General features: G+C 36.4%; 1 long non-coding RNA gene across 1 annotated transcript; it reads left to right on the top strand.

Annotated features, from left to right (window-relative positions):
* The first annotated feature begins 10,728 nt into the window (after positions 1-10,728).
* On the top strand, positions 10,729-15,229 carry LOC104234840 (uncharacterized). Its single transcript, XR_011403383.1, has 3 exons — positions 10,729-11,399; positions 13,550-13,621; positions 14,815-15,229. It is a non-coding gene; the product is annotated as an uncharacterized lncRNA (long non-coding RNA).
* Positions 15,230-15,583: the final 354 nt, after the last annotated feature.

The following is a 15,583-nucleotide window of genomic DNA, read 5'->3' on the forward strand; positions in this document are numbered from 1 at the left end:
GAGAAGAATTTTTCCTTTCCCAAGAACACGAGTTGTTCTTGAGTCACCAAGATAAATAGTTTCTTCTCCTTCCTCAAGTTGGGTGTAAGACAAAAATTCATTGTCTGCACAAATGTGCCTAGTAGCACCAGAGTCTATCACCCAATTTCTCATACTGGCCACATTATTTATTTGAGAATAACAATTATATTATCTACTTTAGTCAAATTTAATTTTGACTTAGCGAGATTATCATTTATCCAAACTCTTCTCTTGCATTGAGGTGTATTTTTCTTGAAGGTTTTAATTTTAACATTGGATATGTAACCATGTCTATTCACATACCCGTGTTTTGACATTAGTGTCTGCCAAATTTATGGATGCAATAACGTATTTGCAACACTATTGATATCTTGCAGGACAGCTGGAACAGTAGCAGCAGAGACAACACCAAAATTGGTAGAACCATCAAAAATTTCCGCGGTATTATTACTTGCCATAGTTTCTTAGATTGTAGGAAAATGACACCGAAAAATAATAAAAATAATAATAATAATAATAATAATAATAATAATAATAATAATAATAATAATAATAATAATAATAATAATAATAATACTGCAATAATATTATTTGTAAGCAGATACACGAATTGGCTTGAGTCGTGCTAGACACTGTCCTAAAAAACTATTTCAGCAATGTGAAATGTTTCCTAGGATTAAACAAGCCTATCTCTATTTATTTAGAGGATACAGGAATCAACAAAATATAAAATTACAAACCCAACTATTTGAAAGATGGGAACAAGAGAAGTTAAACTACCAAAAAGAAAAACAACAAAGGGAAGCTGGTGAGTATTGAAATTAGAAGGAAAAAGAAGAAGAATTTCTGTTTTTGTCTTGCTGATGATTGAGAATTGTGTAATCATTGGTGGCTATTTATAGTTGTAATTGCATGGAACTTTATTTTGCATGGCAAAAAAGTGGTTGATGGAATTTGTCACTTTTTACACTTCTTTTGCCACTTAACATAGCCTTCTAAAATGGCTAAGACATTTGTCCAAAAGGCTTTAAAATATTTCCACATATAAATCGGGAGTATCTTTCAATCCCACCTTGGAATGAGCATAAAAAAATATCTATTAGTTCCACGAAATTTTAGATTCTTATCCCTGTCCCAAATGACCCGCAAAAGGTTGGGCTGGTTATTGACCTGTTCATTTATTAAATTTAGTCCATCTTGACTCAACTCATCTCAATCCATTAAAAGTTAAGCTAATTTTTAGCCCAAATTGATCTATTAATAACTTTATCAAAATATCTTAGAAATAATTTTTTTTGTGATATGTTATTTATGGCTATAACAAAAGAAAAAATAATCTTATTTAGTAATTATACAATGTATAAGAAATAACACAGATTTATTAAAGCTTAACAAGAGTTGGGCGGGTTGGGTTATAATTCAAATTTTAACTTATCTTGACCCAACCTATTTTCGCCCAAGTAACTTTTGGGCGGGTCATTTGACCACCCCAATTATTGATTTAACCCGACCAAATCGGCCCAACCCGCCTATTTGACCCCTAGTTATCCCCCTCCTCTCCGTGACTCCTCCTCATAGTCCTCTATGCTTTTCTTTTGTTGCTCCTTTTCACGATTGTAACAATCCAAAGAACTAAAGAAGCTTACAAATAAGTCACTATCTTTAGGTTTAATACGGGAATAATTTTCATTTATATAGCAAATCCCATATAACGGGAAAAAAGTACTAATACTATGATCTTCCTAGTCCGCTGTTAAAGCATAGTGGATTTACGTAAAAGAGACAAAAACACACATTTATTTTTATGTATTATTGACAACTCCCCGAAACTTCTCTACCATCCGGGATAGGGACAAGGTCTGTATATGCTATACCCTCACAAACCCCACTAGTAAGACGATTTCTGGGTGGTTGTTGTATTATTGACAACTCCTTTGCTCACAAATTGCACAAAAATCAAACACTTCACCCACTCCTTTGACACTGATCATGGAAAATTGTTATGAACGTAGTTAACATTTTGGAGGGCATGGATGGAAACTTAGAAACTTATTTGTGGGACCCAGGATAGAACATGTGAGGTACGAGGAATTACTAAATAGCAGTACCTTAGGCCAAAAATAGGGAGTCCATTATTGTCGAGTAAAGTGTGGGAGTCCTCTCATCCCCAATTCTGAGTCTAGCTTCTCATCCCCTTCTTTGGATTTCTCTTATCTTACTTAGCTTCTGCATTTTGTGTTTCCATCAATGTTGTTCTACTTTTTTGAGTTGTAATCATTAGTTACTATCATCAATATAATTTGTATTTTGGAGTTGCGTACAGCAAAAACTCGGCCATAATTCGAACAAAGACAAGAACACGAGTTGCCAGTGACAGAATTAACAGATAAACCTCAACAAGTTGCACTTTCGATATGCGCCAACATTAAAACAGCGGACTCACAAAACATGTCCCTCCATTTGACAAATAGCTCTGGACCCACAAGATCTCGACAAGATATGGGTCCAAAACTGGTTCAGAGAGGGACGATCTCTTGTCGGAATTGTAACCAGTTTTTGGACCCAATCTCTTGTTCGAATCTCGTGGATCCCCAGATGTTTGTTAAATGGTTCGACGTGGGAATACGAAGCGATGGATTGTTTGGTGTGCTTGCTGAGCTTAATAAGTGAAAGCGGTGTCCACAGTGTCTCCGCTTTATTGAACGTATTCAAGGTTGCAAAATTATCAATTGCAGGTTTAATTTGCTATGTACTTTCCTATTTCTTTTTGTATAAAGTCTCTGTTGCGGAAGCCAAATGTATATAGTGTGAATAAGTCACAACTACTATACCAAAATTATGACAGCCACCAAATAATAAATAAGACAATAAAGCAACAATAAAGGGAACACCAGAATTTACGAGGTTCGGCTAATTTTGCCTACTCCTCGGACACAACCAATATTTTATTTCACTCCAAAAATACAAGTGAAATAATACTAAAGAGAGAAGATACAAATGCCTTAAACAGATGAGAAGGCAAATGAGAGGTGTGTTTCAATCCTAAACATTAGGCCTTCTTTTATAGGGGAAAAATCCCCCCAAACTTAACTCCCAACCAATGTGGGACTTTGGCATTTTGCCAAACTTCAACAAATCTCCACCTTGGCAAAATTCCACATTTTCAATTCTCTCTCAATAACAAATTTTGGTTGTGTCTTCATCTTCAATCTTCAGTGTTCAACAATGTTGATCAAATCCAAACAATGTTGAAACTTGACCGCAGTCACCACCTTTGTCAGCATATCAGCAGGATTCTCTGTAGTATGAATTTTCTTCACCGTGACTCCACCTTCTTCTATGATTTCTCGTACGAAATGATACCGAACATCAATGTGCTTCGTCCTTGCATGATAAACTTGGTTCTTCGCTAATTGAATAGCACTTTGACTATCACAAAAAATTGTGATACCTTTTTGTTCAACACCAAGCTCCTTTAGCAATCCTTGAAGCCAAATTGCCTCTTTCACAGCATCTGTAATAGCCATGTACTCTGCCTCTGTTGTAGACAAAGCAACTGTTGACTGCAAAGTAGACTTCCAACTAACTGGTGCCTTTGCAAAAGTAAACACATAACCAGTAGTTGATCTTCGTTTGTCCATATCACCCGCAAAATCTGAGTCACAATATCCAACTACAAACTGATTGTCTTCCTGCTCAAAAACTAACCCGACATCTACAGTATTATGAATATACCGTAGAATCCACTTCACAGCTTGCCAATGCTCCTTCCCTGGATTGTGCATATATCTGCTAATAACTCCAACAGCTTGTGAAATGTCAGGCCTTGTGCAAACCATTGCATACATCAAGCTACCAACAGCATTTGCGTATGGTACCTTTGACATATACTCTCGTTCAGCTTCATCCATTGGCGACATAATAGTACTTAGCTTAAAATGGGAAGCAAGTGGAGTACTAACTGGCTTAGTCTTGTCATCTATGCCAAAACGTTGAAGTACTCTCTTCAAATATTCCTTTTGAGATAAACAGAGTTTCTTTGAACGTCTATCTCTAATTATCTCCATGCCAAGAATTTTCTTTGCCTCACCCAAATCCTTCATCTCGAACTCCTTCTTCAGTTGAATCTTCAACTTATCAATTTCTTCCGAATTCTTGGAAGCTATCAACATATCATCAACATATAGGAGAAGATATACAAAGGAACCATCTTTAAGCTTGTGCAAATACACACAATGATCGTATTTGCTTCTCTTGTACCCTTGCCGCAACATAAACTCGTCAAATCGCTTGTACCATTGTCTAGAAGATTGTTTCAATCCGTACAACGATTTTTCAAGTTTGCATACCATATTTTCTTTTCCAGCAACTTTGAATCCTTCTGGCTGAGTCATGTAGATTTCCTCCTCCAAGTTTCCATGTAAAAACGCAATTTTTACATCCATCTGAACTAGTTCCAAATCCAATTGTGCTACCAAAGCCAACATAATTCTAATGGAGGAATGTTTTACAACTGGAGAAAACACTTCATTGTAATCAATTCCCTCCTTTTGAGCATATCCTTTGGCCACCAATCTTGCTTTGTAGCGAACATCTACTTGGTTAGGAAATCCTTCCTTCTTTGCAAATACCCATTTGCACCCAATTGCTTTCTTTCCCTTCGGGAGATTGGCCAATCTCCATGTATGATTCTGATGAAGGGACTGTATCTCATCATTCATGGCAATCCTCCACTTATCTTCTTCTGAACTTTGAACAGCGTCTTTATAAGTAGTAGGAACATCATCAGCTACAATTGAGGTTGCACAAGCAACCGTCTCTATGAGACGAACAGGTTTCGTTATTGTTCTTTTTGGCCTGCTGGTTGCTATTGATTCAAGTTGTTGTTGAGATTCCTGAGTTGGAATCTCCTCTACTGGCTCTCCTTCCAGAGGGTAATCTTCATTTGTTTCCTCCTCTGCTTCTTGTGTAGGAAAAATAAATTTTCCCTCAAACTCCACCTGCTTAGAAGCACCTTCATTTTGTTTGGTATCTTCTGTTACCTTATTTACCATAGCAAATTCATCAAAGGTAACATCTCTGCTGAATATTACTTTCTTTGTCATAGGACACCATAAGCGATATCCTTTGACTCCAGAAGTAATTCCCATAAAAATAGCCTTCTTTGCCCTTGGATCCAATTTTGACTCCGTCACATGATAATATGCAGTTGAGCCAAACACGTGCAAAGAGTTATAATCTACAGCAGGTTTTCCGTACCATTTTTCAAATGGTGTTTTGCCATCAATAGCAGCAGATGGTAGACGATTAATGAGGTGGCATGCATATGTAATTGCCTCAGCCCAAAATTCTTTGCCCAAGCCAGCATTGGACAACATACACCGTACCTTCTCCAGCAAGGTCCGGTTCATACGTTCTGCCACTCCATTTTGTTGTGGTGTATGTCTAACAGTGAAGTGTCGGACGATGCCATCATTTTCACAGACCTTATTGAAATGATCATTTTTGTATTCACCTCCATTGTCTGTGCGAATACACTTGATTCTCCTGCCTGTCTGATTCTCCACCATCGTCTTCCATTTGAGAAAAATTCCCAACACTTCATCTTTGCTCTTCATTGTATACACCCATACTCTTCGGGAAAAATCATCAACAAAGGTTACAAAATAGTGCTTCCCACCCAATGAAGGTGTTTTGGAAGGACCCCAAACATCAGAGTGTACATAATCCAAAATGCCTTTAGTATTATGGATCGCTGTACCAAATTTAACCCTTGTCTGTTTCCCTTTAACACAATGCTCACAAAACTCCAAGTTGCAAGCCTTTACTCCTTTTAACAATCCTTGATCTGATAGAGTTTTCAAGGATTTTCCTCCAGCATGTCCCAAGCGCATGTGCCATAGCTTGGTTGCTTCTGCCTCTTTGTCGTCACTGGATGTTACTGTCGCTGTCCCAATAACTGTACTGCCACGATAGCGGTACATATTATTATTCTTCCGATTAGCCTTCATTACCACTAGTGCACCGGAGCATACTCTCATCACTCCATTTTCTGCAATGATTTTGAACCCTTTTGATTCTAGGGCTCCCACAGAGATGAGATTCTTCTTCAAATCCGGTACATATCGAACATCTATCAATGTTCTGATCATTCCATCATGGTTCCTTAATCGTATTGAACCAATGCCATATGAGGTAAGAGGGCTGTTATCCGCTGTGTGGATGACTCCATATTCTCCTTCTTGAAATTCCACGAACCAGTCCCTGTTGGGACACATATGATAGCTACAAGCCGAGTCCATCAACCATATGTCTGATGATGTTGATGACTCTGTTGTAACTAATGAGAAGTCTGAATCATCACAATCAGCTACATTTGAATCCATAATAGCCTTTCCATTGTTATGTTTGGCCTTATTCTTCAACTTCGGACAGTCTTTCTTCCAGTGCCCTTTTTCTCGACAAAAGGCACATTCATCTTTGCTGGGTCTGGATCTTGACTTGGATCTTCCCTTCTTTGTCCTCGTTTGATTTTGAGGACGACCCCTCACAAACAGTGCTTCTCCTTCTCCGCCCTTCTGTTTTTCTCGCTTTCTTTGTTCATAGCTGTACAAAGCTGAACAAACTTCTCTGAGAGAAATTTCGTCATTTCCATGGAGTAGAGTAGTTTCAAGGTGCTCGTACTCATCAGGAAGTGACGCCAACAACATTAAGGCCAAGTCACCATCATCATAAGTTGTATCCATATTTTGCAAATCTGTGACCAACTTATTGAAACTGGTGATATGTTCATTCATCGTGGTACCAGGAACATAGGTGAAGTGAAACAGTCTCTTCTTCATGTACAATTTATTTTGACTGTTTTTCTTCAAAAATTTATCCTCCAGTGCTTTCCATAATTTACTTGCAGAAGTTTCCTTTGTGTATGGATATTTCTACTCTCTAGCAAGGTAGGATCGAATGGTACCGCAAGCAACACGGTTGATAATTCTCCAATCTTCTTCTCCAATAACATCTGGTTTCTTTTCTTCAATGGCCAGATCTAGCCCTTGTTGAAAAAGGACATCTAGAACCTCGCCTTGCCACATCCCAAAATGTCCGGACCCGTCAAATATTTCGACCGCAAATTTCGCATTTGACACAATTCTTGTCATAAGCGAAGATGCCAATGATGACGTATTGTTGACACTTGATGTAGATTCTTCTTGTTTATTGTCTCCCATCTTTGACACAAATATTATTTAATAGCTGACGACACAAATCAAGATTATTTCCTTTCTGGTGTGGAAGATCAGACTAAGCTGCAACCACAGAGCATACTCAGACAGAACCTTGACTCAGTTACCAAGATAAATCTTTTCTGATGTGGAAGATCAGACTATGCTGCAACCACAGAGCATACTTAGACAGTACCTTGGCTCTGATACCAATTGTTGCGGAAGCCAAATGTATATAGTGTGAATAAGTCACAACTACTATACCAAAATTATGACAGCCACCAAATAATAAATAAGACAATAAAGCAACAATAAAGGGAACACCAGAATTTACGAGGTTCGGCTAATTTTGCCTACTCCTCGGACACAACCAATATTTTATTTCACTCCAAAAATACAAGTGAAATAATACTAAAGAGAGAAGATACAAATGCCTTAAACAGATGAGAAGGCAAATGAGAGGTGTGTTTCAATCCTAAACATTAGGCCTTCTTTTATAGGGGAAAAATCCCCCCAAACTTAACTCCCAACCAATGTGGGACTTTGGCATTTTGCCAAACTTCAACAGTCTCTCTATCCTTTGGTTAGAGTTATGTGTTAATAATAGTTTGGTTATGTCACACTCACGCATCATATTGTTGGATGTTTCATATATCTTTTCTGCAGCTTGTTGTAAAAAACTGCACTGGTTGGATTGAAATTCAAAAATTGATATTTCTCGATAATATTTACATTTAGTTCTACTACTCTATTACTTTGAGGTTCCATTATTTTTGAAAATTGTTAGTGGAATTGTTGCTCCCTGATTATTACTATTTGATACTATTTTTTCTCCCCTTTTACTGATATTGTTGCTCCCTTCTCTTTGCTTATCATCTTTTGCCTCCCTCCTCCTTTTTTCTCCCCTCTCTTTCCTCTTCTTCTCCCCTATTCTTCCTTTCCACCTTTACTTGAGTCGAGGTCTATCGGAAACAACCTCTCCAGATAGAGATAAAGTCTGCATATACATACCCTCCTCAGACCCCACCCGTAAAGGTAGGGATAAAATCTACATACACAAACCCTCCTCAGACCCCACCCGTGGAATTATACCGTGGTATATTGTCGTCGTACTTTATTACTTTGAGGTGCAGTTAGTATTTGCTCGATGTGTGCTGTGTGCACCTGAGGCAGAGAAAAACAAAGGACAAGAGGAAGCACAAGGAAGTTTGTGTAGATGGAATCTAAGTATAGTTAGTCAATAGTCTCATAGATTATGGTTTTCTCTTTCAAATTGTTTCAAAAGCCAACTATGGTTTTCTGTTGCTTTTCAAGCTTACAGCTGATTGCATCACTTCAATCACATTTTTCATGTGAGTTCTTCTAACATGAAGAACGAATTACACACTGATGTAGCGGTACTTCAAACCCCAGTGTTTCAGCGAATACAAAGTTCGGTAGCAAATCACACTTACAATTGCTTTGTTTGTAGTTTTAAAATAATGCACAACAAAGGAGGAGAAGTCGAATGAAAATTCTGAGAGGAAGGAATGCAATTTATAGCCGATGTTGAGTTCTTACTGAAGAAGATATCAGTAGCTGTGTAAACTGAAGAGGAACGATTTCTCTCTGTGTGTCTTCAACAAGCTGCTTGCACCATCTATTTATAGTGCAGCTATTTGCTAAACACGGACCCACTGCCACTCATTTAGTGGAGCACTTGGCCATAGTGGACAGAGCACCAGGCTGCTAACTAATGGAGCATTCACTTGCTATTATGGAGCAAGCATTTGGCAATGGGGGGAGACGCATTAGCCTGCTGGAACAAATCCACGGATTGGAACATATCCGTTACAAACATGGATAATATTACGTTAATATTTATTATTAACAAATAGATTTGGTCTAAAAAAATAACCAATCAATCGATCATTTGATCAAATCCGAATCCGTAGAAAGATACATAGAAACTTGATAGGTAGAATTTTTAAGTCTAATTGAATAATAGTTCATTTGTCGCATGTTATATAGGAGTATGTTGTTTATAGTGTTTTTTATAAGCAAATAAATGAGGAATTGATGTTTCAGTTTACCCGAAAAAATTCAATGTTTTAATCACCGTTCACGTAATAGGGGATTTCAGCAGCCATTGATCTTTGCATTTTCCAGAGAAACTTCTTTGACTTTCCACATACTCATCTGTGAGAAAAGATTTCCAAGGTTCAAAAACGTTTTACTTCGACCAAGTTTTTGAGAACCCATAGAGTAGGTTAATGAACGTGGGAAACTTCTATGATCATACCTCCTTTTATAGATTGCAATATGTTTTGAATATATTTTTTTAAATGGGGAACTATTTAAAAAATTTGCTTTCCATAGGGAATTGAAGAAAAAGATGAGAAAAAGAAAACAACGAGAATCAAATAGGTTATATATATATATATATATATATATATATATATATATATATATATATATATATATATATATATATATATATTTAGCCAGCGCTAGAAATTATTTATATTCAGTAGCCGAAAAAGTATATAATATTTGTAAATTTTTTGTATATAACATACAAAATGCATATATCAACAAAAAAAATATACATTTTTCGACTATTATTTTGAGAGTGGTTATACCGTCTCAATTTTCCAATCAAATATCATTATATTTGAAATATTCTTGCTAAAACTATTAAACTTCTCTTTTTTTACGAGCTAATTTCATACAACCAAAATTCCTATAATGTTGGTTATAATCCTCCAAAGAAGCTTTGCATGGATTTCGTATAACGGAGATGCCTATCAATAAGTCCCTATCTTTAGGTTTGTTATGGGAAACTTTTTCATTTCAAATATCAAATACTGTATATATAAGGGAATAAAAATAACTCAGTTTTAGTCATAATCCTTGCTTTTCCTATGAGGGAAAAACTTCGCTAACTACGCTAGGAGTTAGGTGTCCTATATGACAATTTTAAATTTTCATAAAACTTAGTATTAAATGATAATATAAATTTGTTTAACTTGTTATGATATTCCAAGAAAGTCTGGCAAACTTGGAAAAGAAAGCGTGTAACTGCCAACGTGTACGAGGTGGGAAATTGGAAGAAGTCTCAAACTCCTGAAATCGGCCACTTCCTTTGCTCCAAACTACGGGTGTCAAACGAGCGTGTCGGGTCGGGTCGGGTTAAATATGGTAAATGTCAAAATTGAGTAATTCAAAAACGGATAAATTATCTGTTTCGACTTATATTTTATATGAATAAAAAATGAGTTAACCGGCATTGAATATTATAATTTTGGTGAGAATTCGTAGTCTTCCAAATTTGAACAACCCTAATTTAAGACTTTATAAATATAAAATTTAAACTCATTAGTTATTCTTTGGCTAAATAAATAATATGATTCTTATGGTATTCAATCAGTTTTTAAAAAATTCATTATCCAAATTCATTTTTTAATATGGGCGAAAACTGTTTTTCTTTTTATCCATTTTGCCACACTACTCCAAAGTAACAAAAAAAAAATCGAACACTTCATTCACACTGATCATGGGAAACACACTGCAAAAACTAGGAAAAAATCATTCAGAACAAATCCAAGAACACGAATTGCCAGCGACAGAATTACCAAATGAACCTCAAAATCTCACCTGCGAAATTTGTATCGAGCCTATGTTGTTACCCAACAGAAATTTCAAGAACCAAAATCTCTGTGTTCATCCATTCTGTACCGACTGTATCATTAAGTATATCACTATCAAGCTTGAGGACAACATCGGCAACATTCCATGTCCCTCTCTGAATTGTAACCAGCTTTTGGACCCCATATCCTGTCGGAATCTCGTTGATCCCCAGCTGTTTGTTAAATGGTGTGACGTGTTGTGTGAGTCTGCAATATTAGGGTTGGCGCGGTGTTACTGCCCAAATGAGAATTGTTCGGCTTTAATTTTGGACGAGTGCGGTGGGAATGCGAAGCAATCGAAGTGTCCAAATTGCAAGAAGTTGTTTTGCTTTAAGTGCAAGCTTCCATGGCACGCTGGGTTACGGTGTGGGGAACTTAGGCATAGAAACGACGTTGCTTTTCGCGTGATTGCTAAGCATAATAATTGGAAGAGGTGTCCTCAGTGTCACTACTTCGTTGAACGTATTCAAGGTTGCAACTTTGTCCGTTGCAGGTTAGTTTGCTGTTTCCTCTCCTCTTTCTTTTTTTAGTATAAATTCTCTATATTCTTTGCTTACGGTTATATGTTAATAGAGATATATGAAAACTCTCATGTTTAATTGGGATGGATTACAACTTCTAGGGATAGGATTAGGGAGTGTTAAAACCCTATGGTGGGCTTTCTACTGTACTCATCCGGATTATAGCTTGTTTGGATGGTTATTATGTATCGTTTCATAATGTATCGTATAGAATTGTATTGTATTGTACTGTATCGTTTTGATATATACAATGTTTGGATAGATTGTGTTGTTTTCCGTCGTTTCATGATATCATGTACCAATATTATGAAGCATAAATTTGCAATATTATAAAGAAAACATAAGGTAGGAGGTAGAATTATTATATAAAAGGTAGGGTAAATGATAAAATAGTATTATTTAATAATATGGAAGAGCAAGATGAGAGGAAAAAAATAAGGAAACGATGTGACCACATTAAATCGGTCGTTCCATAAAGTGGCACTTTTCGCCGTTACATAACAAGGGATTTAACAATACGATATAATGAAATTTAAGTAACAATCAAAACAAATATTGTATTTAAAGAAACGATACAATACAATACAAGAGGTAACAACCATCCAAACAAGTTGCAACAGCTTGTTTGGACCAGTGGGTACCTGAAGCCAAATGATTAAACAAACAAAAAAAAATGGGAGAGAGAAAAGGATTTGGGTGAAACAATGATGCAGATATTTGATATTGAATTGAAATGGGTCCAAATAGAGCAGAAGTTTGGGATTGAGGCGCAGTTGATTGATTGATAAACTCTAGGAAAGTAATTGTGGACAGCACAGAAAAGGCAGGATTACATTTATAACCAAAAGAGAGACGGAAAAAATGTAATTTTAATCCCTCCCCTGCATCCAAAACTCTCTGGAGTGAGGACTAAAAAGCTGTTGTTTGGTAGCAGAGTGGTTAGCTATCTTTCACTATAAACCTAGTCAGTAAATATTTTAAGACCTGTATTTCTTCCTCATGGCATTTCAGTATCTGCCTAGCGGACTTGAAAATGGTGCAATATCGATTATTTGAATCAGGAATTGCATATTTCAATATTTTCATAAATAGGGATGAACTGCTAATATGCTGCTGATTAGTGAGCTTCAAAATAATCTAGCAATTATAAATGTTCTACATACAATGTTAGTCTACAGGTACGAAGGGTACAAGGAGTTGCCTGTGGAAGCACTCTATAGTTTCTGGTCGTACTTTTACATCTCTAATATGAGCCGACTAATTATCTTATACATGATTAATATGAGCGGATTCAATAAGATGCCCAGCATTCTCAGAGACCTCCGTTTCCACTAATCTGAGATTTTAGTTGCTATATATTTTTCTTTGTTGACATTAATGGGTGTTGAGTATATCGACTGCTATAGGGAGGACGAACTGGGCATACGGACAACAAAGCATTTGAATCCCCTAAACTAGATCATGTATCTATATGTTGATCTGCCAAATTAAGCCTTTCTAATGGTCCAATCAATTTTTTCCTGTAGTAGCCACACCTTTTCTTCACAAGTTTTTCAAGTACTTGGCTCCAACTATATGCTTCTTTCCTCACCACTTGACATGTTTACTTTTCAATTATGTTCACTTCTCCGCACAAGTTTATCCGCGGAATAAACATGGGAGAAGTCAGCAGCTAAGAACACTGAACATGGGATTTCATGTGAGAAACCACAAAGGGAAAAAAGAAAAGAAGAGCCAATGAACCCAAATAAATGATATGGGAGGAAAAGAAGTTGCTCATTATATATATATATATATATATATATATATATATTAGGTTTATGACATAAGTTATCAGCTCTTCTCATGATTCTGCAATCTGTGTATCATATCGTGATTTAATGTACTCGCCTATGCATATCTTCCATTCTTCTGGTTTTGTTCAGTTCTGAGGCCTTATAAAGGAAGCAGACCTTGAAAAAGATTTATATCGTTTGAATTTGATTGATATTTGTTACACTTGTGCTTTGTTAAAAAATTGCACTCTTTTTGGAATTCAACAAATTAAACCGTAAGAAGTGGAGAAAGATTTCAACTTTCAAGTGTGTTACTTTAATCGGATTCTCTTCTCATCTGGATGTAGGTGTGATGCCTATTTCTGCTACAACTGTGGAAGACAAGCTAATGGGCACTCGTGTGATTATTGTAATTCTAGGTGCTTCAAATTTACCATTCCTTTTGTTATTATCCTACTTTTCTTTTTCCTCTTTTTGAAGGTTTAAAAACTAGACTAGTGTATACATTTATTACTTTGAGGTCCAGTGATAAATATCAGAATATTTGCTCGTTGTGTGCACTTGAGGCAGAGAAAACAGCATAAACAGAAACCACAAGGAAGTTTGTACAGATAGAATCAGAAGTTTTGAATGTTTCCATAAACCTCATCACCTATTTCAAATCTTGATAGAAAATCTTCTTTTCCCACCGCAACACCAGCCATGTCACAACCTGTATAAACATCCTGATATTCATCATGATATGTTGTCTACAGAGTCGGACGCAACATGTGTTCCATAAGTTCAGCTGAATCCAGCATTTTTTCCACTGAATTACATATACAGGTAAAACAGCTTCTTGCAGAAATGCAGGGTAAGGCTGCATACAATAGACCTTTTGTGGTCCAGCCCTTCCCCTGACCCCGCGCATAGCGGGAGCTAAGTGCATCGGGCTGCCCTACATATATAGGTGAAGAATCAGTAAATGGCTAAATGCCAATCAATAATAAATTCTGGACCCATATTTTCAAAATTGCAATGAATTCAAGGGTTTCTACTATGTTGATCTGCCAAATTTAGTCTTGTTAATAGTCCAATCAATTTCTCCTTGGAGTAGCCAAACCTTTTCTTCACATGTTTTTAAGTTTTCGGCTCTAATTGAATGCTTATTTCCTCACCAATTGAAATGTTTACCTTTCAATTGTGTTTACTTTTCCGCACAAGTTTATCCTTTTACTTCATTGTGTTTACTTTTCCTTGCGAAATATATATGGGAGAAGTTAGCAGCTATAAACATTGAAGCCAAATAAATGATATGAGAGGAAAAGAAATTGCTCATTAGATGTATATTTTTAAATATATATCAGGTTTATGACATAAGATATCAGCTTATTAGATGCTTTATTTGTGCGTATTCCAATTCCTCTCATGATTCTGCAATTTGTGTATCGTATCATGATTTAATGTACTCTCCTATGCATATCTTCCATTCTTCTGTTTTTTTTCCAGTTCTGAGGCCTTATAGATATATGTTGTTTGAATTTTGATTGATACTAAACCATAAGTGGAGAAAGGGTTCAACTTTCGCGCGTGTTACTTTAAATAATCTAATTCTCTTTTCATCTGGATGTAGGTGTGGTACCCTTTCTTGCTACAACTGCAACAGACGAGTTAATGGATACTCGTGTGATTGTGTTTATCGGTTCTTCAAAATTACCATATGTTTTCTGGTTGCTTTTGTTATTATCCTGCTTCTCTTTTTCCCCTTGTAGAAGGTTTAAAAACTAGACTTGTGTATGCATTCATTACTTCGAGGTTCAGTTATAAATATTAGAATTGTGTATACATTTATGCGAGGTAGGGATAAGGTCTGCGTCACACTACCCTTCCCAGACCCCACTAGTAGGATTTCACTAGGTCGTTGTTGTTGCTGTGAATACATTTATGCTCGTTGTGTGCACTTGAGGCAGAGAAAACAGCATAAACAAGAAAATTAGAAACCACAAGGAAGTTTGTACAGATGGAATCTACTATAAACTTTGCTAATGTTCCAGCTGCTTTATTTTATCAAAGGTGAAATTTTGAATGTTCTGATAAACCTCATTCCCTAATTCAGATCTTGTTACATAATCTCCTTTCCCGCTATAACACCAGCCATGTCACAACCTGAGCAAATATCCTGATATTCTTGTGCAATTAATACAGTGGTAAGAACATAAAATGAACCTATCAAGTTTAAATTCTGATCCGCCTCTGGTTGTTAATAGGCTCTTACACATGGAGTTTTTAGTTTACAAAAATCGCGGTCCCTGCAAGTGATGGTCCTCCTCTCTAAGCTATTTTAAGGCTGGGAATGATTCTTGAGCTTGTGATCATAAGGAGGGGTGACAAAATGGTTAAAA

This window comes from Nicotiana sylvestris, chromosome 1 (genome assembly GCF_000393655.2).
Source record: "Nicotiana sylvestris chromosome 1, ASM39365v2, whole genome shotgun sequence".
Classification (NCBI taxonomy): Eukaryota; Viridiplantae; Streptophyta; class Magnoliopsida; order Solanales; family Solanaceae; genus Nicotiana; species Nicotiana sylvestris.